Source organism: Zootoca vivipara, chromosome 11, assembly GCF_965207765.1.
Source record: "Zootoca vivipara chromosome 11, rZooViv2.hap1.1, whole genome shotgun sequence".
NCBI lineage: Eukaryota > Metazoa > Chordata > Lepidosauria > Squamata > Lacertidae > Zootoca > Zootoca vivipara.
The window spans coordinates 40,056,990-40,081,758 of record NC_142594.1 but is presented as its reverse complement, the minus strand read 5'-3'; the positions used below and the strand labels follow the sequence as shown (position 1 = coordinate 40,081,758).

Below are 24,769 nucleotides of genomic sequence, written 5' to 3'. Positions count from 1 at the left end.
TTTTTAAATTGCCCACTTTTGCTTTCTGCTCTATGTTCACAACATTGTCATGTGGGCACACAAACAGCATGATCAAAGGCAGCATGTGTACAGGCCTAAGTGTGCGCTCGGGAGCTGGCACTGGTGAAACAATTTCCCATCTATTCCAGATTTGTTCCACTTGTCCATCTAGCTCAGTATTGTATACTCTGATAGGCAGAGCCTCTTCAGGGTCTCAGGCAGAAGAACATCACCTGATTTCCGATCCCTTTCACCAGGGATGCTCGGGGTTGACTCTGAGACATACATTCTGCACAGTGTGTGTCCTCTACAACTGAGCTATGGTCAAGGTGACTAACTAGCATCCCTTGTAAACTGTATCCGCAGTTTAAATTTGTGCTTGGCTAAGATGGCTTTCCGCGCGGTGGCACAGAACATGCAAAGGAGTATCTGGACATGAGCAAAATTCCTTTCTCCATTTATATCTAGATTTATGAAGAGGCTAGCATCCTGCTCCCCACACGTGTCTTGGCGAAGCCTGCAACCCAGGGGCATGAAAGCAGTATCTCTTCCTTGCTGTAGCTCCCCAGTATATAGTGATGCACAGGCTTGTTCCCTGCAGCCATCCAGATGTGGGCTAGATTAAAAAGGTAAGTAGCCACTGGTGCAATCATAGCTGCAGAGTCGGGTGAAAGACCAGGGTATAAATTTTATAATACTGTACTTCCCACTTAATTCTGTGGGACTTGCTCCCAGGCAACCCTGCACAGGACTGCAGGCTTACAACAGGTGTGGCTTCGTGTGTGAGGCATTACAGGAGGGGAAAAAGAAGAGACACCCAGTCAACAGGAGTGCGGCTTAAATATTTGTTTATTACAATGACCCAGCAGGCGAGCTGAAGGAATCCCTTTTCCCGCCTAACGCTGCCTTCCACTTTCGTCCCGCTGTCGCCTTGCCCAGAGAGCCAAAGGCGAGGCGGGAAGGGGGGGGAAAGGAGCTTCCTCCGCTAAGACCTGAGAGAGATGACGCTCTCACTAGCCTGCCCGCCCAAAAAACTGAGAACCGCCTGACCTCCGTGACGTCGTCCGGCGCGTGACGCAGCCGCGCAGAGGAAGAGGAGGAGGGGTGAGAAGGCAGGGCTCATAAGTAATCCCCCCGCGTTCTTCGCCTTTCAAAGCAGCATCTACCACAACAAGCAGTCTTCGGCCGGGCGCGCACGCGCGGGAGGCTGACTCAGGACTCTTAACGGTTTTCTCCTCCCCCCCCCCCCGTTCCTTCAGCCGGGCCTCAAAAGCGCGCATTGGTATTTTCTGACGCAGGACCGTGTGCGCCGCCTCGGCTCCGTCCCCCTTGTGGAGTTTCGTTGCCCTCTAGGGGAGGAGGGAGAGGATGTGGGAGAAAGAGAGCGTGGGGTTTCTTGGGCGGGAACTCTCGCGCTCCTCCCCTTTTGGGAAGCTCTTTTCGGCCGCCTCAGAAATTCGCAGTGACGTGGGAAGCCTGTGGCCTTCCAGCTGTTTGGTGGGGCTGCAACTCGCGTCAGCTGCGGCCAGTACAGTATAGGAGCAATGGGGGTTGTCGTACGACAAAATCCAGCGGGATCAGAGGCGCAGTGCCCGGTGCCAGGCTATTTTGCGTCATAGGAAAGGCAAACTACTTGCAAACCCTACCCCCCCCCCCCAAATAAAGTTGCTAACTTCAATTTTCAAAAGCAGATGTAGGGGGGGGCGACGACGAAAAAGACAGAACTGCTAAATCTATTTTAAGTTGCAAGAATAAGTAATGCACCAATCTTCGGCTATCTTTCCCAAATACAAAAGGAAACGTTTCAGCACACAAATCTAACCTTCTGAATTGTGATGTTAAAATTTTAAGTCTCTTAAATGTTTCCCTTTTCAGGCACATCCTGCGTGCCTTTTCCTTGGCAATTGTTTTGTCACCAATTTCTTCAGGCTGGTGCTTCAGCACATTCAGTTGATATAGTTGCCAAGCCAACTGGTCTCTTGAAACATTGTGGAGCATATGTGGGTTTTTATAAGTTTGAGCTTTGAGAAACGGCATTCACCTCTTGTGGCTGAACTGGCACTAGCATAGACTTTGGAAGCTTTTCGGCTATTGCTGTTAAGCTCACAACACAGATTTTCAGCATCAATGCCTTTGTTTCCATTGTGCATCAATGATTATTCCAAATTCTTCATAGAATTGTACAGTTCGAAGGGGTACTGAGGGTCATTTAGTCCAATGCAGGAATCTCAGTTAAAGCATCAATGACAGATGGCCATTCAACCTCTGCTTAAAAGCCTCCAAAAGCTTCCACCATCTTCCAATGGAGACCACCCCACTTGCAGGCCTTAGGTACATCATCACACCTGCAGCCCACAAGGTAATTATTGGTCACTTGCAATTGGCTTGCAGCTGAATTTAAATCAGCTTCCTTATTTTGTAGCAGGTTGCTTGTCCAATTGACTTCAAGAAAGATGTACCATGTAACAAGGGACACCCCAAACTGCTCTTCAAAGGTCAGTACTGCGCCCCTCTGAGGTCTGAGCCCTTGTTAACTGCCTAGTTAGTCACAGGCTCCCACACCTCGGGTTATTCCTCTCTCCCTGTGTGTGCATCAGCAGGGCAGGCAGGCAGAAATTCAAGAGCTCAGGCCTGTAGTCAAAAATATGAAGGTTAAGAGACTTAAAAGTTACATGTGTGTGTTGGGGTGTGTGTGTTTACTCAAGTTGACATAAAGGTGACTTGCCCACCTGCTAAATATGTCTTATCTGATTTAAGCTGGGGTGGGGTGGGGGGAACCATTGAAGGGGCATGCTGTATTCTGAAGAGAGCATTCCCACAGCATCTCCCCTTATGGCTGTTTGCGTAATACATTTGTGAAATGGCTTTCATTCATAGTTTCCCCCCCCAAAAAAAATCACAATTAAATCATAAAACAGATAGGCAACAGCAGGTGCAACTATCACCAGGATAGAGATGCTATGATGTGAACAGTGGGTGACAGAATTTCTGGCTGTCATGCAGATGTGAAAGACATTGGAACCCTACTTTAAAAAAGTGGTAACCCTGTCCTCTCTCCAGTTTTCTAAAATTTTATCTAGTATTCGCTCTTTTAAGTCATTAATCAAACAAGTGAACACATTCTACATCAGGAAAAGTTTCTGCTACCTTCCTTAGTTTTTGTAATATTGGAAGGATATTAATTACAATATTTACCCATGCTAAGGCAAGTGTTACCATACTGGATATTAAATCATTGACCTACGAAATGACTTGGGCATATTCATATACAGTATATCCAACATTTTTGTTTTGTAATGCATGTTTTGTTTATACCTAATGTAGTTACTTCCACCATTTCTTTACTTTCCCTTTGTTTGTAGCTTTTCAATGATAGTGAACATATTTCAGAAGCACTTGTAAGATCCATTTCTTTAATAGTATGTCTTTCTCACCCAATTTGTTTTTTCCTAATCTATGTGATTTCACTGTGTATGAAAGAACTGGAACTTCAAATTTACTTTATTTTTCATTTTCCTTCCCATATCCATTTTCTTTTTGTCTTGTAGTATTGTGACAGCCAATCCTATACATATTTACTTGCAACTCAGTCCTGCTGATTCAGTGGGGCTCACACATAAGTGAATGTTTATAAATTTGCAGACATAATTTTCTGGAATTAGAAATGCTGCATTTTGGAGTGGAGTCAATGGCAACGTTCCTTTGTTGGCCTCTCAAGATCTTGAAGTTCTTCAGTTATTTACTATGCTGTGTTCAAAAAGATGTAACAGACGACAGGCTAAGTAATAAATTTTGAAGTGAGGCAGTAGCACTGGATTACAGAAGTCTCTTCCTGTCCAAGATTGCTTCCGGACAACCTTTTTATTGAGCATACTTATGGTAGCATTATGATTGTTATGTGCTAGGTACTGACATAGCTGTGACTGTGAGTCCAGTGAATTTCATTATCTTTCAATGTGATAGTCCTGTCTTCTTTTGAAGTACTATTAGACTACTGAAACCACAGACAAAATAGGCAAATCGAAATAATTTGACTCAAGTAAGTGGTTCCTTTCTTTGAGCCCAGCGGGAAGCAGAATTGTTATTTTCCCGCCATATTTATCCTTACAAACCTGAATCTGTTGTAAATTGGGCTGAGGAAATGAGCCAGTACTATTTATTCTGGTCTTAGAGGGTCATTAGCTAAATTTCTGCCAAATACAGAAAAATTATGAGGGCAGTGGTGGTGCTTTGGTTACAAGGTCATTTATGGTGAAATGAAATTCGTCACTGAACTCATCTTTTGTTTTAGCTTGTTCAAAATGATGATTCAAAAAGTCCAACTTGTTGCAGCAAATATTGAAAGTAATCAAATATAAGTGGAATAAAAATCAAACCATGTAAACAAAGGTGGGAGCTGCTCTGTAAAATACTGTTATGCACATCCCAGCTTATTTAGGTGCAGTGCTCCAGAATTCAGTTTCCTTTGGAAACATATAGCATTATTTGCTTTATTTACAAATAAGTAAAGCAGTTGTTTACCTTCCCGCCGGAACAGTACCTATTTATCTACTTGCACTTTTTGGCGTGCTTTCAAACTGCTAGGTTGGCAGGAGCTGGGACCGAGCAATGAGAGCTCAACCACCGACCTTCTGATCGGCAAGCCCAAGAGGTTCAGTGGTTGAGACTACAGCGCCACCTGCGCCCCGTTTCTGTGTGCTGCTCTGGTTTCGGTGTTCCGTTACGCCAGAAGCAGCTTAGTCATGGCCACATGACCCGGAAAAACTGTCTGCGGACAAACGCCGGCTCCCTCGGCCTGTAAAGTGGGATGAGCACCGCAACCCCAGAGTCGTCTGCGACTGGACTTAACTGTCAAGGGTCCTTTACCTTTACCTTTTAAGGCAGTCGTATTGGAGGTAAGGACTCCTATTGCAGGGAGTAAAATTGCTAATCCTGCATGAAGTTCTCCAGGAATTCACTACATCAGGCTTCCTCAACCTTGGCCCTCCAGATGTTTTGAGACTACAATTCCTATCATCCCTGACCACTGGTCCTGCTAGCTAGGGATCATGGGAGTTGCAGGCCAAAAACATCTGGAGGGCCGAGGTTGAGGAAGCCTGCACTACATCCTCAGTTTTGGTGAACTCCAGCTTCCCATTAGTTTAGGGGTGTTAACTTTAAAATGTTAGGTACTAGGTAGCCAAAATTTAATCTGTACTTCAGGTTGCATTAGACCACAAACCATGCATAAAGGTTTATCTGAAGAAGTGTGCATGCACACGAAAGCTCATACCAAAATAAAAACTTAGTTGGTCTTTAAGGTGCTACTGAAGGAATTTTTTTATTTTGCTTCGACTCAGACCAACACGGCTACCTACCTGTAACATGCATAAAGGGTTATGTCATAGAATAGGTTGTTTACAATTCAGTGCCAAGATTTGCGGTGCTCAAATATATGGTTATGATGGTACTAACAATGTGCCATAAAACTGTAAGGTTCCAGCGTTGTGCAGTACAAATTTAAGTCTGAGTGGATACCATTGTAATGTATGGTGATATTTGATTGCTGCAGAGACCTTAGTGACTTTTTCCCACTTCTAACATTCTTATGAATGGTAGATTTTTACTCATAGGGTAACAGTGGTTTAGAGTCTGTTAGGCTTTTTGTTGCTATTGAACAATGTGAAAAGAGTTAGTGCTCATACACTGTTTCGAATTCTGAACTTTATCCTTATAAATAACCCCTGGATAAGTGTTTTATACTGTATATAACAAATTTCAAGGTTTGTAGCAACTGAGACATAGTTGAGGCTTGTTTTCTATGATTTAGCAAAGCATTAAGTAATTTCCATTCCAAGAAGTGGAACAGTTTTATAGTAATCCTTTTAATATGTGCACTCTGAAAAACATATCTGTGATCCTCCAATGCTGTAGCACTGAAGAATGAAATATTTTCACTTGCTGAGTTCATAACTACAAAAGTACATGAATATTATAAGTGGTTAGTGGTAGAAGACTTTTGCAGAAATATATACTTTTTATACATTTCTTCGTATTTGCATCAAGGATATCTTCTGGCCCTCATGGAATAGCAAGAGTTAAGTACAACGGTCTTGAATGAAATAATTCTAGAACTTTCTGGACAGTCGCTCATGTCATGTGTTTTCAGAAATACTTTAGATGATATGATTCAGTGCCTTTCTACCATGCAGAAACTGCTGCATTAAATAGTTGAAACTAGTACATTTCAGTGCATGATCTCAGTTTATCCCTCTTGTTCCATTCACATGCTCATGAATAGCACCTGATCATACTAGGATATCAGCTTCCTGTGAAGACCATGATACACAAGCAATATATTTGTACTAGGAAAACTGAATGGACAAGAAAAGCAATCTGAATGAATCCAAAAGTTGTATTCAAATGATATAGAAATGCATGTCAAAAATCTGCAAATTCATTTTCTGGAAATGTGTATTCCCATGAGGATGCTGCTGGCCATAATTTGTCTTCCTTTTTCACAGTTCTTTTCCGTGTTTCATATACCCGAGTGTTAGGTTTGGTGTGATTACATTGCAAACATGCTAGGCTTGAGTACAGGCATGAGGTAGTTGTCTTAAATATTTTAAATAGGTGGAAGAATTGCTTAAAAACTGGTATTTACTAGTGATCCCACAACATTTCCATAGTATTGTTTTTGTTTTTGTTTTCTTGGACCATTAACATATTTTTAAGAATATATTACTATGCAAAAGCCTTTGACTGTGTCGACCACAGCAAACTATGGCAAGTTCTTAAAGAAATGGGAGTGCCTGATCACCTCATCTGTCTCCTGAGAAATCTCTATGTGGGACAAGAAGCTACAGTTAGAACTGGATATGGAACAACTGATTGGTTCAAAATTGGGAAAGGAGTACGACAAGGTTGTATATTGTCTCCCTGCTTATTTAACTTATATGCAGAATTCATCATGTGAAAGGCTGGACTAGATGAATCCCAAGCCGGAATTAAGATTGCCGGAAGAAATATCAACAACCTCAGATATGCAGATGACACAACCTTGATGGCAGAAAGCGAGGAGGAATTAAAGAACCTTTTAATGAGGGTGAAAGAGGAGAGCGCAAAATATGGTCTGAAGCTCAACATCAAAAAAACCAAGATCATGGCCACTGGTCCCATCACCTCCTGGCAAATAGAAGGGGAAGAAATGGAGGCAGTGAGAGATTTTACTTTCTTGGGCTCCTTGATCACTGCAGATGGTGACAGCAGTCACGAAATTAAAAGACGCCTGCTTCTTGGGAGAAAAGCAATGACAAACCTAGACAGCATCTTAAAAAGCAGAGACATCACCTTGCCGACAAAGGTCCGTATAGTTAAAGCTATGGTTTTCCCAGTAGTGATGTATGGAAGTGAGAGCTGGACCATAAAGAAGGCTGAGCGCCGAAGAATTGATGCTTTTGAATTATGGTGCTGGAGGAGACTCTTGAGAGTCCCATGGACTGCAAGAAGATCAAACCTATCCATTCTTAAGGAAATCAGCCCTGAGTGCTCCCTGGAAGGACAGATCGTGAAGCTGAGGCTCCAATACTTTGGCCACCTCATGAGAAGAGAAGAATCCTTGGAAAAGACCCTGATGTTGGGAAAGATGGAGGGCACTAGGAGAAGGGGACGACAGAGGACAAGATGGTTGGACAGTGTTCTCGAAGCTACGAACATGAGTTTGACCAAACTGCGGGAGGCAGTGCAAGACAGGAGTGCCTGGCGTGCTATGGTCCATGGGGTCACGAAGGGTCGGACACGACTGAACGACTAAACAACAACAAACAACAACAAGAATATATTTTCAAAAGCCCTCTTACAACATTGCCTTCTATTGGATATTATGACATTTTCTTTCTTCTTTAGTGTATAATAGAAAGAAAATCTCATAACAGCTTGCTAGATTGCCATCATTCCCAGGAGCTGAAGTGTGTAATGGGTGTAATGAAGAGCATCAACAATATAACATTCCCACCCCTGAATTGACACTTGACAATTTTGTAACCTGATTCAGCTGCACTCTCTAAGCATTCAAATTCTCTTGTAGTTGTCTGCAGAGCTGAAGCTTTTTATAATGTATTACTGGATATTGGGATATTTTTTGAAATAAATAAGAATAAAAGAACCATTAAAGTTCAAAAAGATCAGGGTAAAAATAATTATCCTCTATTAAGTTCACAGTACTTGATTTTTTTGAAAATGAATTTCCCATGTGCTGAAATTTTAAAATCAAGATATTAATGTATGTGCTAGTTTTGATGTGTCTCGCCAGAGTGGTGCATGCTCTAGTTCAGGGGTCCCCAGACTTTCCGCGCAGTGGGCCGGTGCCCGCCGCGCCGACCGCGCGGCGGGCCGGAGGGCAGGGGAGTGCGCGCGCAGCGGGCCGGAGGGCGGGGGAGTGCGCGCCTGTGCGCATGCGCACACGCACACGGGCGGGGGGGAAATCGCCGAAAATCGCTTGTGCGCATGCGTATGGGCCTCCCCCGACCCGGAAGTGCATCGGAAATGACCTCTTCTGGGTCGGGAGAGGCCCATACGCATGCGCAAAAAGGATTTTCGGCGATTTTTTGCCGATTTTTCTGATCGTCGCCGCGCCGCGCGCCGTAAGAGCGGGTGGCGGCAGCGGGCGGCGGGGGTCGTCGCGGGCCGGATTGGGAGGCCGATTGGGCCGCATCCAGCCCGGGGGCCGTAGTTTGGGGACCCCTGCTCTAGTTGTCTCCCGCTTGGACTACTGCAATGCGCTGTACGTGGGGCTACCTTTGAAGGTGACACGGAAACTACAACTAATCCAAATGCGGCAGCTAAACTGGTGACTGGGAGCGGCCACCGAGACCATATAACACCGGTCCTGAAAGACCTACAGTGGCTCCCAGTATGTTTCGGAGCACAATTCAAAGTGTTGGTGCTGACCTTTAAAGCCCTAAATGGCCTCAGTCCAGTATACCTGAAGGAGCATCTCCTTCCCCATCATTCTGCCTGGACACTGAGGTCCAGCGCCGAGGGCCTTCTGGCAGTTCCCTCACTGCAAGAAGCAAAGCTACAGGGAACCAGGCAGAGGGCCTTCTCGGTAGTGGTGCCCGCCCTGTGGAATGCCCTCCCATCAGATATCAAAGAGATAAACAACTACCTGACGTTTAGAAAACATCTGAAGGCAGCCCTGTTTAGGGAAGTTTTTAATGTGTGATATTTTAATCTCTGTTGGAAGCCGCCCAGAGTGGCTGTGGAAACCCAGCCACTTGGGCAGGGAAGAAATAATAAATTATATTATTATTATTATTAATTTTACAACATATTTACAGAACAATGCCTCGACTCCTGGACAGGAAGCTGACTCAGAAATGTCCTGTGTAATCTGTGTTTGGCCTAGAGTGCCATGTATCCTACTTTACAGAGGACAGTTCTTTCTTTTAAGGAGTCTTCCCGCTGAAGGGCTGCCCTGTGCAAGTCTACTTAATGATAAAGAACTACATTCCTGGACTCCACACTTTCTGACCTGCAAAAAATAAATTAGTTATTTTAAAAGCAGATCTGTTGTGCTGGGATGACAAAACTCTTTAATGATGTGAACTTAAAGTTCTGATTCATGTTTGAATCACTCTCATGAAATACTGACTACAGTATCTGGAGGCACCCACAGTCATCTTCTACCCCCTTCCCCCCCCAATGATTTCCAAGTGGTATTGCAAGACTATTTTAAACTCTCAAAAAAAGTGATATGCTTTTCAAGCCTTCAGTAACACACTCAATTTGAATCCAAATTGTGATTTGAGCAGAGGGGGGTTTACATGCTCCCCTCTTTGAATAAGTGTCAGGGGATTGTTGCAGCTACTCTCGAGTAAAAATGCTCCACTCCGCACTGTCTTTTAAAGTTTTATTGTGCATACTATTTACAGTGCAGAGATAACAGAAAACATGACTGCCTATTCCAATTCAGAACCCGGCAATGGCTGCCGCCTGCTTTTCGGCCAGCATAAAAGCCTGGGCGCCCCAAAACGCCGCCCCTTCGCCCTACGTGTGGGCGCGTCCCTCAATTCGGGCGCCGGAAGGAGAAGGCTCCCCTCTTGCTGGCTGGGGTGGCGCCTGGGCTCCGACGTCTCACTGAACCCCTCATCCGCTGACCCTCAACCAGAGCAGTGCCAGGGCTCTGACATGTCTCTGAGCCCCTCCTGCACACTCTGTTCCCCATAGCGTTGCCAGGGCTCAGACACCTCACTGATCCCTCTCTCCATTCCGCTCCATTCCTCATTCCCTCCTCCTGACAGCTCGTGCTGTCGCTGGGCAAAGTGCTGGTCAGATGAGGGGGGGAGGCTCCCTGTAGGGAGCCCCCCTGACAATAAGAAAATGCTTTTCATCTACAGCAGAAAGTTCCACTAGTTGACAGAGTCAGCCCAAGGCATTTTGGCACCTAAGGTGAACCACAAAATATCAACCCCCCTCCCGGGAAGAGTGAGTGCAGATCTACACCAGGAATCGATGGCCATTGCTCGGGGTGGGGGAAGGCCCCAGAGGTCAGCCCCAGGCATTTCCTCCCCAGGGAAGTGAGGAGATCAGCAGCACCTCCTATTCACCAAGAAGTTGCTGCATTGGTGGCATTGGGTTGGGGGGGGGATTTACAGAAGAGGTGGCAGATCTGCGCTCCAAGGAGTGTGCTGCAGCTGTTGCTGCCATCACTGTGGCAGCAGTGGGGAATGCATTCCTGCTGGAGGCAGGATCTTAAGGACGAAGCCTCATGGGTGAGCTGGCCTTGCCAGCTGAACAGGAGCAAGAGGTTTGACTGTTTGTTGCTGGCACACAGAACACACTTAAGACTGATTCTTCTACAGAGTACTGATTTTAGTTGGCATATACATACCTCAAACTCTGCATAGGATCAAGATGTTAGTTTATTCCATTTTTTTCATACCACTTGCCCTTTTTCTTTCCTCCCCCTTGTGGGGGTAATTTAATCCTGAGGGCCAGACGTCCAAGCACAAACAAGAAAATGAACTCTAGCAATAAAACCACTACTTTGCTAAGAGACATTTTGATGATGATAATTTTTTTTTAAAAGCTGCACAAATGCAGCTGACCTCAATGCCATTTGAAATGAGACATTTATTTTGCACTCTTAAGTATAAAGCCTAAGACAGTGCCCTGAGTAATGTGAAAAAATGCTGCTCTGAAAACAAAAGTTCATCATATTATTTGTGTGTTTATAATTCATTGTTTATTTTATTTAGGATTAATATAGCCTTCTCTCCAGTTGGCTGGTTAGCTCTGTACTTTGGTAAAATGGTTCAGTGCTAAGGGATGTTTGGGGGACACTAAAGGGTTACTGTTCACATTTCCTGTGTAATTCCTTCTGATCTTGCTGAGCTGTAATTATTTTCTTGAGGTTAAACATTCCCAGGCTCCTATAACCTTCTAGTCTGTTTGCACTGGCCAACTTTGTCCCAGGTGATCATGTGGGCGAACCTCCTGCTTTTAAGGAAAAGAAAATCTCTTTCCTGTGTAAGATAGTTTAACTGTGCCGTCCTTTGCTTTACAATCCCAGAAGAAATCCCTTTAAAAACAATAATATGGTAAGGAAATTAGTCTTTTCAAGTCAGGTTTAAGAATCAAATATTCGACCGGTCCTCCGTGTGGGTTTAAAATTTGCTCAGTCCTAGATAAATGGCTTTCAGTTTCACATTAAAGATGAACTTTTGCTAAACACATTTAGAAAAGAGGCTATGGTTCAAAAGGCACATTCTTGATGGCCTCACTTTTGCCGACATATCTGGCAAACCATCTAAGAATAGCGGTAGATATTATAGCAATCGTGGGAAATGCTGCTAAAAACTGCAGCCTTTTGTTGAACTCCCCTCCTTGCTCTCTAACATGTAATAAATGTGTAATTAAGGAAATGCATAATGTGATTTCATCATGTCGTATGTTTCACCTGCCTCACTCCACAGGTGTGCGTGGGAAGAACACACAATGCGATATACGGCTTCTTTACCTTAACACCACATTTCAGGAGGAGAAGGGGGAACCAACAACCTCACCACTTCCTAGTTCTAGAATTCAAAGTAAGGGGCTCCCTAGATTGCAGAACTGTTAGTGGAATTGAATGGAGTTGGGCTTTCTTTTCCAGATCTGCGTAGGTTACAAAAACAGTATAAAAAGTTACCATCAGCGCCTCTGATTTGTATTTCCATATCCCTGTTCATCTGGAGCATCCTTTCAAAACTAGGTGGCCTCCAGATGTTTTGGAGTGTAACTCCCAACATCCCTGATCATTGGCCATGTTGGTTGGAAGCTGTAGTCCAAACTATCTCGAGGGCACCTGGTTGGGGAAGGCAGAGCAATAGGCGTGGATCTTCAGACTGAAGTTCCTGGGGTATCACACACACACACACAAATCTTTTAAAGGTGTCGGCTGTTCATTAGACTTGATGTAGCTTCTGTTTTATGTAGTACTGATTGGGTGCATAAGGTGCAACATACAGATTGCCTTAGTAATACCGCAATAGCACTGAAATAATTCTTTTAGAAAGGTGTTTCTTGTGGGATCAGTGTTCCTCACGCATTGCAGCATCCACACAATGCCAGCATCAAAATGCCAGCTTGCTCCTTGCCGCCCTGCCGCCTCCCAATTTAATCCTGATTTGCCCTTTCTGGGCAAAACCTGTTGCCGACAACTTGTTTGAGATATTCAAGTCAACCTGTTTGCCAATTGAGCCTCTGTCTTAAAGCACCTATGACAAGCTCTGTAGAATGCTGTTCCTGTAAAACAGATGGCAGTAAAAAGTTGCGAGATAATAGCTTACCTAAGCCATTATGTCAGTTTATGGCTGGGGTGAAATTTGAATTGGGAGGCCAGCTGCATTAAAAATGATGAACTGTTGTACATCTTGGTGGCACATGGGAACAAACTCTGACAAATGGGGTCGGGTGGGTCTGTTCATGAGAATAACCCCTTTGTGATTAAAAAAAACCCCCATTAAGTATATGCATCTGCTATGGTTGAGTTATATGCTTCAACTTTCATTCAAATTCTGGCCAGGGGAGAATTAAATATATTTAATTATTCCTATCTACAAGACATTCAAATGTATTGGTATAGGGCAGCTTCCCAAATGAGCTCTTGTGTTAGAGGGCCATAAGCAGGCCTGCAACCTTTGGTCACCTTCTCACCTGGAATCTCCTCTCAAACTCAGTGACGAACAATTCTTCCTGTACTGGGGTGGGTGGGTTAGCTTGTTTTTCTATGTGCTTCTCTGGTGGTCTTACTAATGAGATCCCTGCTCTTTACAGTCTGGGAACAATAATCCCTTATTTCTTTTACCTACAGACAGTGGCTGCTTTTGATGAGAAGAAAGTTTCATCTTGCACAGGGCTTAGCCATCTCTAATGCCACCCTAGGTTTTAGATGCAGGAAAATAAATACACTTTAGGGGGGAAAATGGGTCCAAACTCTTAAAATCCAGACATAGGCAACATTTTGTAGAATTAATTACCTCTGGACCCAGCAATCCTAAGTGCAGCATTTTTCTGTATGCCACATCTTTATTTACAGCCTTCACCCATTTGCCAAATTAATACACAGAGAGCACCATCCAAGCCATATAAAAACACTGTGAATAATTAAAATTGGAGAGAGGAAAGCTGCGTTGAACCTAGAGGAAAGAAGGCACATGCTGAAGTTTTACTGCTGAATTGAAGCCCCATAAGCCGCCTGGATGGGCAATCACTGTCAGACACTCTGAGCTCATGGAAGAAAAAAGTAGGGTATGAGCATGATAATTTTTGGTTAGTAAACTTTCCTTTAAAAACAATGCAAGTAGTAATAACACAACAGTTATTACTATTAAAAGACTGCACCAAGCTCAGTCTTTTAAGCTTCTGTGTCAACTGATTGTGTGCTTGTCATGAATTTATCAGGGATTTTATTTAATGTAGTGGTGAGGTACTTGTGCACCCCCTTGATGTGGCTGGACTCCCAACTCCCATTGACCATACTGACTGGGGTTAATGGGAGTTGCAGTCTGGCTACCAGGTGTTCTTTAGTTCTCTGGTTCTTCTTTGGACCTCAGTCATAGCGTTGGCATAGTGTTTTGTTTTGGTTTTTTGTGACGTAGTTTCTGTCTCTTTGCCAAATCTGAAAGGCCTTCCTTTTCTTGTCAATAATGTGTTCAATCTCACTATCATTCTCATCAAACAAGTCCTGGTGTTTCTTGGTTTGATATCCAATAGTTTGTTCACAGGTTGCAATAATGGATGTTTTTAGCTTGGTTCAGTGTTCCTTAATGTTATCAGGGAACTCCAAAAGCGGATGGTCCATAAGAGTCGTTTGGAAGCAATCCCGCTTAATAGGATCTTGAAGGGCTTGAGTGTTCATTTTGCGCCTTGGATTCCTTCCTTGAAGCCCTTGTTGAGGTAGTCTGGAAGTCCGTTCTTAAACTGAAAGCATTCTTAAACCAAGGTGCGCTTTCCCTACTGAGGCCTCCCACCGCCTGTGCCCTTCCACCGTTCGGCTTCCATTCATCTTCTGAGTCAAAGTTTGCTAACCAGATCATCTACTTCCAGTTTTGCAGAGTTTGTTCCCTGATTAGTTCGTTAACAGGACTGTTCGTAGACCAAGGTACCACTGTAATCTTGCATCGTGGAACGTATTAATCGGTGATCTGTCCAGCTGTTGTCAGCACTTGTCATAGCTCTGGTAAGGAGCACATCATGGCTCTTTAAGATATATGGCTAGTGTCCTTAAGACATATGGTTTATTTTACACATATTTACAACCTGAGTTTTGATGGAGCGAATGCAGAACATTACACCCCAATAGTGTCTCTCACTTTTCTCATAGCTTCAGAAAGCTTGGGTCCAAAGCAGCAGCCAGTCATACCCGCCCCTTGCCCCCACCCCGTTCTCTCAGTGCAGCCTCTCCTATCCAGCATGCATGGAGTTATCACCCCTCTTTTCTCCTTCCTAAAAACCCTTGTTCAAAACCTCAGTTCAAAAGGACACTTTTCCCCCTGCAGTGACATCATTCCCTCTGTTATGCTGGCAGCCTCCCCGTCCATGCCAGCATTGTCTTCTGCTTGGCTGATGGCTCCCATTATCAAACAAATCAAGCCGTTATAAGGAAGTTAGTTGGTATTATTTCCAGCCCTTGCTAAATTCATGAATTTATGAGTTTGCTCAAATGCTGACCCTTCCCAAATGTAACAGTATGCTTGTCATGAGTTTATCAGGTACAAGGAAGTATGACATGGGGGGAGCTGTTTGAGATGGGCCGTGCCTCTCTCAGTTCTGCTCTCAAGAATCCAAGTAGGAATGATTTTGTGTCTAGCACCCTATTACAAATTCTCACCCCAGTTACCCTCTGATTTCAATAGGGTTTACTCTTTCTTTCAGCCATGCATTGACAAGTGAGCAGGGTCATTAACATTCCTGTATTGAAAGGAGGATGGATGGAGAGAAATATGCCACCATGCAATACCAAAACATGATTTTACAGAGATGGGTTAAGATTGATTGTTGAAAGGGATCTCAGGAATAAAACTATATACTCTTCAGCTGGGATGTTGGAGGACAGACGTTGCAAGGCTTAACTGAAAGAAAATTGGAGTGAGTCTTCGAAATGTCTTAGAATTTTCAGTAAAATGCTGCTGCTTAACATTAAATACTCAGCACTTGGTTTTGTTGTTGGGGAGCAGGAAGATCAAAGGCATGGCATGCTGATCACCTCTCATGTTGTTTCTGTGTGACAATTTCTTGCATTAATACCTTTTCCGTCATCCATATTCATTTTCTTTGTGCAATCTATATATGTAAGCTGTAGGCATTAATGATTTGTCAAACCTGGCTCAGTATATGTCCAAGCAGTCAGTTAATTTTTTTTTATACAGCCTGTGCATTACGTTTGATCAATGGTTATAGAAACATCACAAATGCCACTACAATGGCCTGTAGGAAATCAATCACTTCTAGTATTGTATCCATGTAGTGATAATCTATAAATGTGAAACAAAAGCCCACTGGCCCTTGAACATCATTGGGTAGCATAGGCCAGTTACTGTCTCTCCAGCAAAATCTTAACCAAGTCTACTCAGTAGTAAGTCTTACTGAATGAGGCTTACACCCAGGTAAGTGAGGTTACTATTGCAGCTTCAGGATTGTATATAAAGATAAATAGGGCTACTAGGAAAACATGTTCAGTGTCCCTAATTCCGTGGAAGAAAAGCAGGATGAAAATGACACAAAGGTATATATTTTGTTTTCACAACTTTATCTTTTTTTTTTTAACAAAAACAACAACAACACTGGGAAACTTGGAACCATTTTGGAAATGTTGATTGCTGGATACTGCAACATATAATAATTTATTTTTCATTGGATGTGTCAGGGTTTTTGCGACTACTCTTGAGTAACGACCCTCCACATGCTTGTCTTTCAGGAACTTTTATTGGTGCACATTATTTACAGTGAAGTGAGCTGCTGGTTTCATGTCTCATCAGTCTGATTCAGAATCCGGCACTGACCCCTTTCGCGACCTTGACCAGCATAAGATTCGCGGGACAGCGAACCTCCTCCCCTTTCTCCTCCTCCTTAATTCCGGTGCCGGGGGGGGGGGGAAGGTCTCCAGCCCGCCCGAGTCCCATCCTCTCTTTCCCCCTCCCTCTCTTCCTGTATGAGGAGCAGCGGCTCTTGGATGTTGCCAGAGCTCTGGCACTCCCTCTCCGTCTCCTGACTTTCCCCTTCCGACCCTTCGCTTTCATTACTGCTGGGAGATGGGCTGCTCCTGATTGGGGGGGGGGCTGTTCCCTATAAGACCTCCCCCTTACAGGATGCATTTCTAAAAAATCCTTTTTAAAAACCATATTTGCACTGGTATTAATGCAGGCTTCTGGAGACAGACGTTCAACTTCAATTAACCATCTGAATGTATTTCATAGCATCAACTCTCGCTCAGTGGGAACCCCTGCTGCCTTTCTATCATTAACATAAATGCAGGTGCAAATAGCATTTATGTATGTTGATAGGAAGCAGTTGGAGGCATTTCACTGTGGGACACAACACTTTCATATTGCATGCATCTGTTCAAATAATGTATCCATGCTCAGTGACATGAGTGCAAGGATAGAAACATCTGCCCCTGAGACCATTTGCCATACAGCAGATGCTTAGATCTTTATTTATGCAGATGGTTTGTGTGATGAGCTGGGTGATGATAAAAGCAGGGAAGTTTTACAAAGACTTCCTGTATGTTGAGCGTACCAAAAAGAAAAAAAAGGGGGGAGGGAAGGTGTCACAAGGATTTTATATTATTCCCTGCTACGTAACTCAAGTAGGAATGACAATCAATATAGATTTATCAGTTCTTTTAGTGAAACAGATCTATTGTGTTTGGCTTGGCACAGGGAACTACAAACAGTTATAAGACAGTTTTGGTTCAGAATGTCAATTACAGTTTAAGAAGATATGGAAAGGATTCCTGTGAATAGCAGTGTTTAACAAGTGTGAATGGCGTTGCCGTGATTGTTTGATTATTCATGAAAATAAAGAATGCTATACCATGTTGGACTATGGCTGCATTCAGACGTCAGGTTTATTGCATTAATTATACTGATTTTAACACTTGCTTCTGCCCTGATTTCTAGCATTTCTTTTATACTGCAGTACCTGTTGCGTTATGGAGCTGTGGCATTTTTTAGCAATATACCACCATGCCGTGCTAAATTTTAAATGTATGCTGGGATACCACCGCAAATTTAATCACATGAGCGGAGGTGCGTGGTCATGAAAACTGCAGGGATATTACAGTGTAAAACTCCTGATATTTTCAGAGTTAATGGGCTTGCAAATTGATTTTTTTGGGGGGAAACAGTTAACACAGAGATGAGCGCTAAACTTCTACTAGATTCCACTAGATTTCTCGAACTGACTTTTACACTGTGTGAAAGTTGACATAAAATGTGAACATTAAGGGGAAAGGAAACATTGGAAAGATGGAATAAAGCAGGCATCCCCAAACTGCGGCCCTCCAGATGTTTTGGCCTACAACTCCCATGATCCCTAGCTAACAGGACCAGTGGTCAGAGAAGATGGGAATTGTAGTCCAAAACATCTGGAGGGCTGAAGTTTGGGGATGCCTGGAATAAAGTGACGTCTGAATGCCTGTTTCCCCATCTAGCCCTGCATTTTCTGCTCTGACTGCAAATGATTCTCCAGGTTCTCTGGGATTGAACTCAGAATCACAAATGAGACCAACATTATATTTGTTGCACCATATGATGCCTATTCAGGCATTCACTTTCTTTGTATGAATGCAATCGCATGAAGGAGAGCGGGGTGGCGGTGGCGGCAATCCCTATGTCTTCCAGTATACTGTACCACATTTCCTGACCTTACAGCCCTTTATGAGCTGAGTAGCATTCTTCTGAAACCTCCTCTACTTGGGGAGGTTCTCTGGACGATCTAGAATCCTGATTTTTCCAAGGTTCTAAATCACACAAGGAGCCCATGTGAGTATGATCAGAAGATCAAAGAGCCACATGGTTACACTGCATTCTAGGGTTGCATCCTGTGCTTGTCATACTCAGAAGAGACCCATTTAAATCAATGGACATGGCTAAGACAACAGCCACACCATACATTTTTAAAGCACAGTGATAGCACTTTAAACAGCCATGGCTTCCCCCAAAGAATTCTGGGAGCTGTCATTGTTAAGGGTGCTGAAAGTTGTTAGATGAGCCCTGTTTCCCCCACAGAGTGGTTTAACAATCAACTCCTCATCACAGGGAACTCTGGGAATTGTGGTTTTGTGAAGGCAATAGGGACCCCCCACAGCTCCCAGGGTTGTCATATTTTAAACCAGGACACCCCAAAAGTTGTTGAGCTTTTTTTTTTAACAAAGACTTAAAAAATACATGTGTTGACTTGCCTAAGATCCAGGACAAAGTGCCACATTTCAGTAATTCCCGCTGGATGTCAATTCCACCTTTGAAATCCTGGTAATGTCTGGGGAAATCCGGATGTATGGAAGCCCTCGTTTAAATGTATAGTGTGAATGTGCCCTGACTTAGGTCCCTTAATTTCATTGTGTCTATTCTGAGTATAATAGCTGGATGCAACCCTTTGTGTTGAACTGGGGATACTTGACTTGAATCATTATTGGTGAGGATATTTTTGCCTATAATTTGTAAGCAAAGCAAGATGCATACTCCATGACTGATTCATGAGATGCCTCCACTTGACCTTTTTATTTCTGTTCCTGCTTTTTGTATCCCTCCCCTAATAATGCTTCCCTCCCCACCCGAGACCTGGTCAGAATAATTTTCTACAGCAGCCCAGAGGAAATAGGACATTAATTACAATTTTATATTGTGTATTATCCGCTCCGTTAATAGAGTTCAAGTTAATGCAATCATATTCTTTCAGAAAGGGCATTTACCTTACAAAGGACAACCTATTGTGAAAACAGCAATAAACACCTCCTTGTACAGAGCAGCGCAGTTTGAACCCATATTGTTTTACAGTTCACTTTATGAAGGGGGGGGGGGAGCAAATACTTAAGTGTTCTCTGTATCATCAGAATGCAGTCCACCCATTTTTTAAAGACCAAGAGGAACACCAACCTCCTGCTTAAGAAATTTAAATTGCTGGTGGGGACAGGTGTAACAGGGTCTTCTCAGTGATGCCTCCACCTCTGTTGGATACACGCTTAAAGAGTTCTGCCTAAACATGAGGATGACACTTCAAGAAAGCCTCTTTTTGGGAAGCTTTTATTATTTTGTTCTGCTTTCTTGAGCCGGTATACTGTATTCCAATTTTATCTTAGCCTACATGCATTATGATGAAAAGTAGGGTTATAATGGTAGTATATTCTATTTACTGATGTTTGTAAGCTACTTTTGGGTTTAGGGAAAATATGGTAGAATTTATTAAACAGAAAGTAAAACTAAAAGTTCAATGGGACTTAGTCCCAGGTAAGAATGTAGAGGATTGCAGTCTAAATGATGTAATTTGCCAAGAATATTAACCAAGTTCTAGCATCCTGGGTGTATGTGCTTCAGAAAAGAAAATGATCTGAATTTGAAGAGATCTCAGCTTGGATAAGCATTGTTTCAAACAGCATTTCGCTAAAGTATTATTTATCTCTTTCTCATAAATCTCCAGACTTGTCACTTGTGAAAATGATTTATGTCGAATGCTCAAAGGAAAGAGAGAAATTGCAGGATGGCAATGGCTTTAAAGATGTAAAGTAGGAATCCTATTTTGAAAAGTTTTAGAGAGGATTGAGGGAAAATGTATTCCTAGGAAGCCAAAGACCTTGGGGTGGAAATGCCACACAACATAAGCCCAAACCTATAGCTGTTGTGCAGCATGTTTCCTAAAAGGAGAAGATGCATACATCCCCGAAACAATTTTTAAAGTTCACTGCCAGAAGGAAAACAGTTTTCTGAGAGTAAACTATGTTTGTTGTATATCACTTGCAACTACAATTTCGGTTTTAAACAGTGCCATCAACACGACCGTGCAAATGGGTTGTAAACCCTCCCTTAATTCAGAAATGCTGACATAGATCGTCCCCTTGGTACGAACCTTCACTGTATGGGTTTTGATTCTCAAATAGGAGATATTTAACATCAGTGATAGAATAACAGTTATCTAGTTGTGAATATTAAATGCAGAATCACATTGGCTACTGGGTGTCGTGGGATTTGAGGAACATCAATATAATTCAGCACTAACATTCGGCAAACTCAGCTGGGGTTGATCAATTATCTACTCCAGCTTCTAAAACATTAATGTTCAACATAAAATTGACTCTTCTGCTGTGCCTCCAACCTCTCAGTTGTTTTGTTAGCCTTTCCTAGTTCCTTCCTAATTTTCTTTTGTCCTGCTGCTCTCCATATTTAGATAGTAAGCTTTCTGGAGCAGAGACCTTCTTGTTCAGCTTCCATTTCATGATGTATGTTAGTGCTGCTTTATGGAAAATCGTAATAATATGTAGTAGTAATGTTGAGAGTTTATATTATAGCTCCTCAATTAAGGATGCAATCCTATACCTATTGAACACAATGGGACTTCTGAATAGACACAACTGGGATTGCACTGTGAATCATGGTTCAGCTTAGTGAGTGAATTGGTTAGAATTAGCCTGGTTTAATATTTTAGCCAGGGATGTTTTAGTGTTGAGTCTGTCCATATCTTTCATTGTTGCAGAGCTATTCCATCATGCTTCTCCTCATCCCACTTGCTTTAGAAAAGAGAGCAAGATGGCCTCTAATGTATCTGTTTTCTTTATCTTCCATATTTATTATTACATTGCAGTAATATATCAAAGAAAGGACAAAATCAAAGCATAAATCGTATCTCTGCTGAAAAATGAGTCTCACTGCCTCGATGATTAAGTTTGTTCAGGGTTGTTAAAACTGGAAAGAGATCGCTAACATTCTGTTTTTCTTGGGTTTCATTTCTTCTTGTGAAAGTCAGGCCAAACAAGTACTTAGTTTAATTTTTCTTTTGATTTCTTCTAATTTACTGCTTTTCTGGCACAGTGCTGCAATATATTGATTGCCAACACAGCAGATTTATTTTTTCATTTCCCCCTGGAAAGTTAATATTTTATGGAAGTGTTTCTATTGGCCTTGGGCTTGATTTATTTTTTTCAAAAACTAATTTTGGATATATATATTTTACCTAACTATATCAGCTTGAACAAAACCAGTGCTGCTGTGTCTCTATTGCAGTGCTAACCATCTGATTCCCCTTTTTACTGAGGCTGTTTTAAATGGTCATTTTTAATTGTATCAATTTGCATATGATTTAATAGGAAAGATAGCATGCTGTATCTTTTTCATCACTTTTTGGAAGGTAGGTGATCAGAAGTGTTCATTTATGCACACCATTATGTCCACATATACATTGCATTTAAATTTAATTTGCATTGCATATCCCTTTTTTCTACACAAGCAGGGTTATTCTGAATACTGGTGTCCAGTACCGGATTGAAATGGGACCATTGACCTGCCTATACCACAACAATTAGATACAACAAGGACACTTAAAGTAGTATCCAGCTAACTTGCCCCATCACCACAAGAATTTAAACTTGTTCAACTGAACTCCCCCCCTTCTCTTGCTCCAAAGGGTTGGAGTTAGAATAGATTTTGGGGCACACAGATTTAGAAGTATATTTTACAACATGACCCCTAAGGATTTAAGATAAGGAAAAATGGTGTGCCAGTTGTCTCTGGGAATCAGCAACAGCCCTCCTTGTGGGATATTTAAAGGGCAGTCAAACCAACAATTCATGTTTTGCCACATAGGCACATGATAGGTGCTGAAGCTCACAGAGTTTTCCTGTAAGTTTGCTAGAGAGGACTCTGTGAGAGACACTCCCACTACGCCCGGACAGTGGGAGGGCGTAGACTCTCTCTCTCTCTCTCTACCTGGGCATATCCTCTCTTTCGTCACTTTCCATCAAGGCAGCAATGTGAGAACATTTGCTGTGTCTCAGCTGCAATGCTCGGACACCATTCCAAACTGGACTAAAGCATGTCTAGTTTGCCTGCCTGAACAAATCTGCTGTATCTGTTACTCTTCAACAAGAATTCTGAGTGAGCAAATGTTATTTTTACCTTTTACAAGTCTGTGTGATTGTTGTTTTAAGGGGGAGAAAAGGGGGAAATAACAGGAGAATTCAGTCTGCCTTAAAGCATCCTGGATTACTTAAATGAAAAGGTTAAAACTAGCCTATCCAAACTTCCTTTTAAGCTGCAAGGGGATGCACTCTGTTGAACTTACAAACATGAGGAAGGAAGGATAATATCTAATAAATATATCATCTCCTAGCATCTATTCACATCCCTATACTATTCTCCTGTTTTTCTCCAGTCTAGTGTCCAGCATTATCAAGAAGCAGGTCTTTTTTCAGCCAGAACGCACTGGAACTCAGGTGGGTTCTGGTACCTCTCATGTGGGCACCATTGTCATTCTAAGACAGGCATCCCCAAACTTCGGCCCTCCAGCTGTTTTGGACTACAATTCCCATCTTCCCCAACCACTGGTCCTGTTAGCTAGGGATCATGGGAGTTGTAGGCCAAAACATCTGGAGGGCCGCAGTTTGGGGATGCCTGTTCTAAGAGAACAAGGGTGAGTTCTGGCACCTCTTTTTCTAGAAAAATAGCAGTGTTGAGAAGTATACAGGCTCTGTACATGCAGATTTCTGGGCAGGTGCCAGGGGTCAGCATGGCTGGGCCCTTGCCAAGATCCCACCCACGCTGTGTTCCTGGAGCCCTCCAGCCCCTTTTGCCCTTCTTGACACTGTCTGTTCACCTGGCCTTTCTGAGCAAACAAGCAGTGGTAGGAGCCAGGTGAAGGCCTAGCAACTTCCCATCTCCCTCCAGAGAGCTGTGTTTTTAGCCAAAGGGAGAGAGAGGGTGAGAAAATGAGCAGAGCCTCAGTGCTGATGAAGTGGTGAGACCATATAGGAGGAGGACCTCTGAGGCAGTGTTTCTCAACCTTTTTTGGGCCAAGGCACACTTGTTCCATGAAAAAAATCACGAGGCACACCACCATTTAAAAGTTAAAAAAATTAACTCTGTGCCGCCCTATATTAACTATATAATTATGACTGTAAGAAACACTTGCCAATTGCTGTGTTGGTTGCAATCTCCTGTAATAAGGCTTCACAAGCCGCTGATTTCTCTGCCAGCACAATCCTTTGCTCAGCAAGTTTCAGGTTGATCTCATCCAGCCAGCTTCTTTAAGTTTGTCTAAATTTTGCCGCGATGTGCAGCGACGAGAAGGGCGATTTGCATTGTCACGTGCCTGGTGGCCGCCAATAGACAGCGCTAACCCGGCCGGCTTCCTTTCCGGCGGGCTAGTGATGTTTATTGGCGGCCCCCAGGCACGTGACAATGCAAATCGCCCTTCTCGTCGCCGCACGTCGCGGCACACCAGCCAGCGTCTCGCGGCACACTAGTGTGCCACGGAACAGTGGTTGAGAAACGCTGCTCTGAGGGACCCTCCTCCATCTGCCACCAGCAGTGCCAGGTTTTTCCAAGCTCTATATAACTTCCTTTCATTAAATGGAACAAAATGGCAGGGTTTTACTGACACCCTGGAACTGAGTTGCACTTGTCTCCAGGGAGTAGGCTGCGCCTGGATAAGGGAGGGCAGCTGAATAGCCAAACACCTTACGCTGATCCGAGTGGGCACACCCCATTGTCCTGGCACAGTAGTAGCATGCCCAGTGAGGAGTAGGAGTCTATGGAGATCTCTCTGAGGGCGCAGGATAAGGATTTGTCATATTGTTACAAAATTTGGATCCCGCTTTTCTCTAACTGCAGCAGTTTTTAAATGTTGCAACGATCGCCAGTATTTGTCTTTTCTTTCTCTCCAACTCTGTCTATCCATTAATTCTTTAACAGCTTTGCTGTTTACATCAGTTTTCCTGCACGGAAAACGGTTCTTTCTCTTCCCGCCGTAAATAATCTGACTCTGGAAGTGTTCCACCCTCCTCTCTTGCTTGCAGAGTCTCCTCCTCCTCTTGCTGAAGAGCTGTACTTTCTTATGGCAAATTTAACAGCCTCGCTGGCAAGGAGCGCTCCATTTAATGTACGTCTTGAAATCCAGGCCTCTGCTGGTTAGCTCCACCAAGGCTGCCTGTCACATCTCATTAGATACAGATTTTATCTTCCATTCACTTGGCTGTTTGGCAGATAGTGTCACTATGGGGATGAGCAGGAATTTGGGAGAATGTCCTATATTGCCCCTA

General features: G+C 43.2%; 1 long non-coding RNA gene across 2 annotated transcripts in view; it reads left to right on the top strand.

Moving 5' to 3' along the window:
- Positions 1–468: 468 nt before the first annotated feature.
- Positions 469–24,769, top strand: part of LOC118092370 (uncharacterized) — a 99,916-nt gene continuing 75,615 nt past the window's right edge. Inside the window, exon 1 of one of the 2 annotated variants that reach the window (XR_009558420.2) lies at positions 469–629. This is a non-coding gene — a long non-coding RNA (uncharacterized LOC118092370). Of the gene's footprint in view, positions 630–2,443; positions 2,496–24,769 lie in introns of those variants that run through there. The other variant, XR_015946262.1, reaches the window with a different exon arrangement.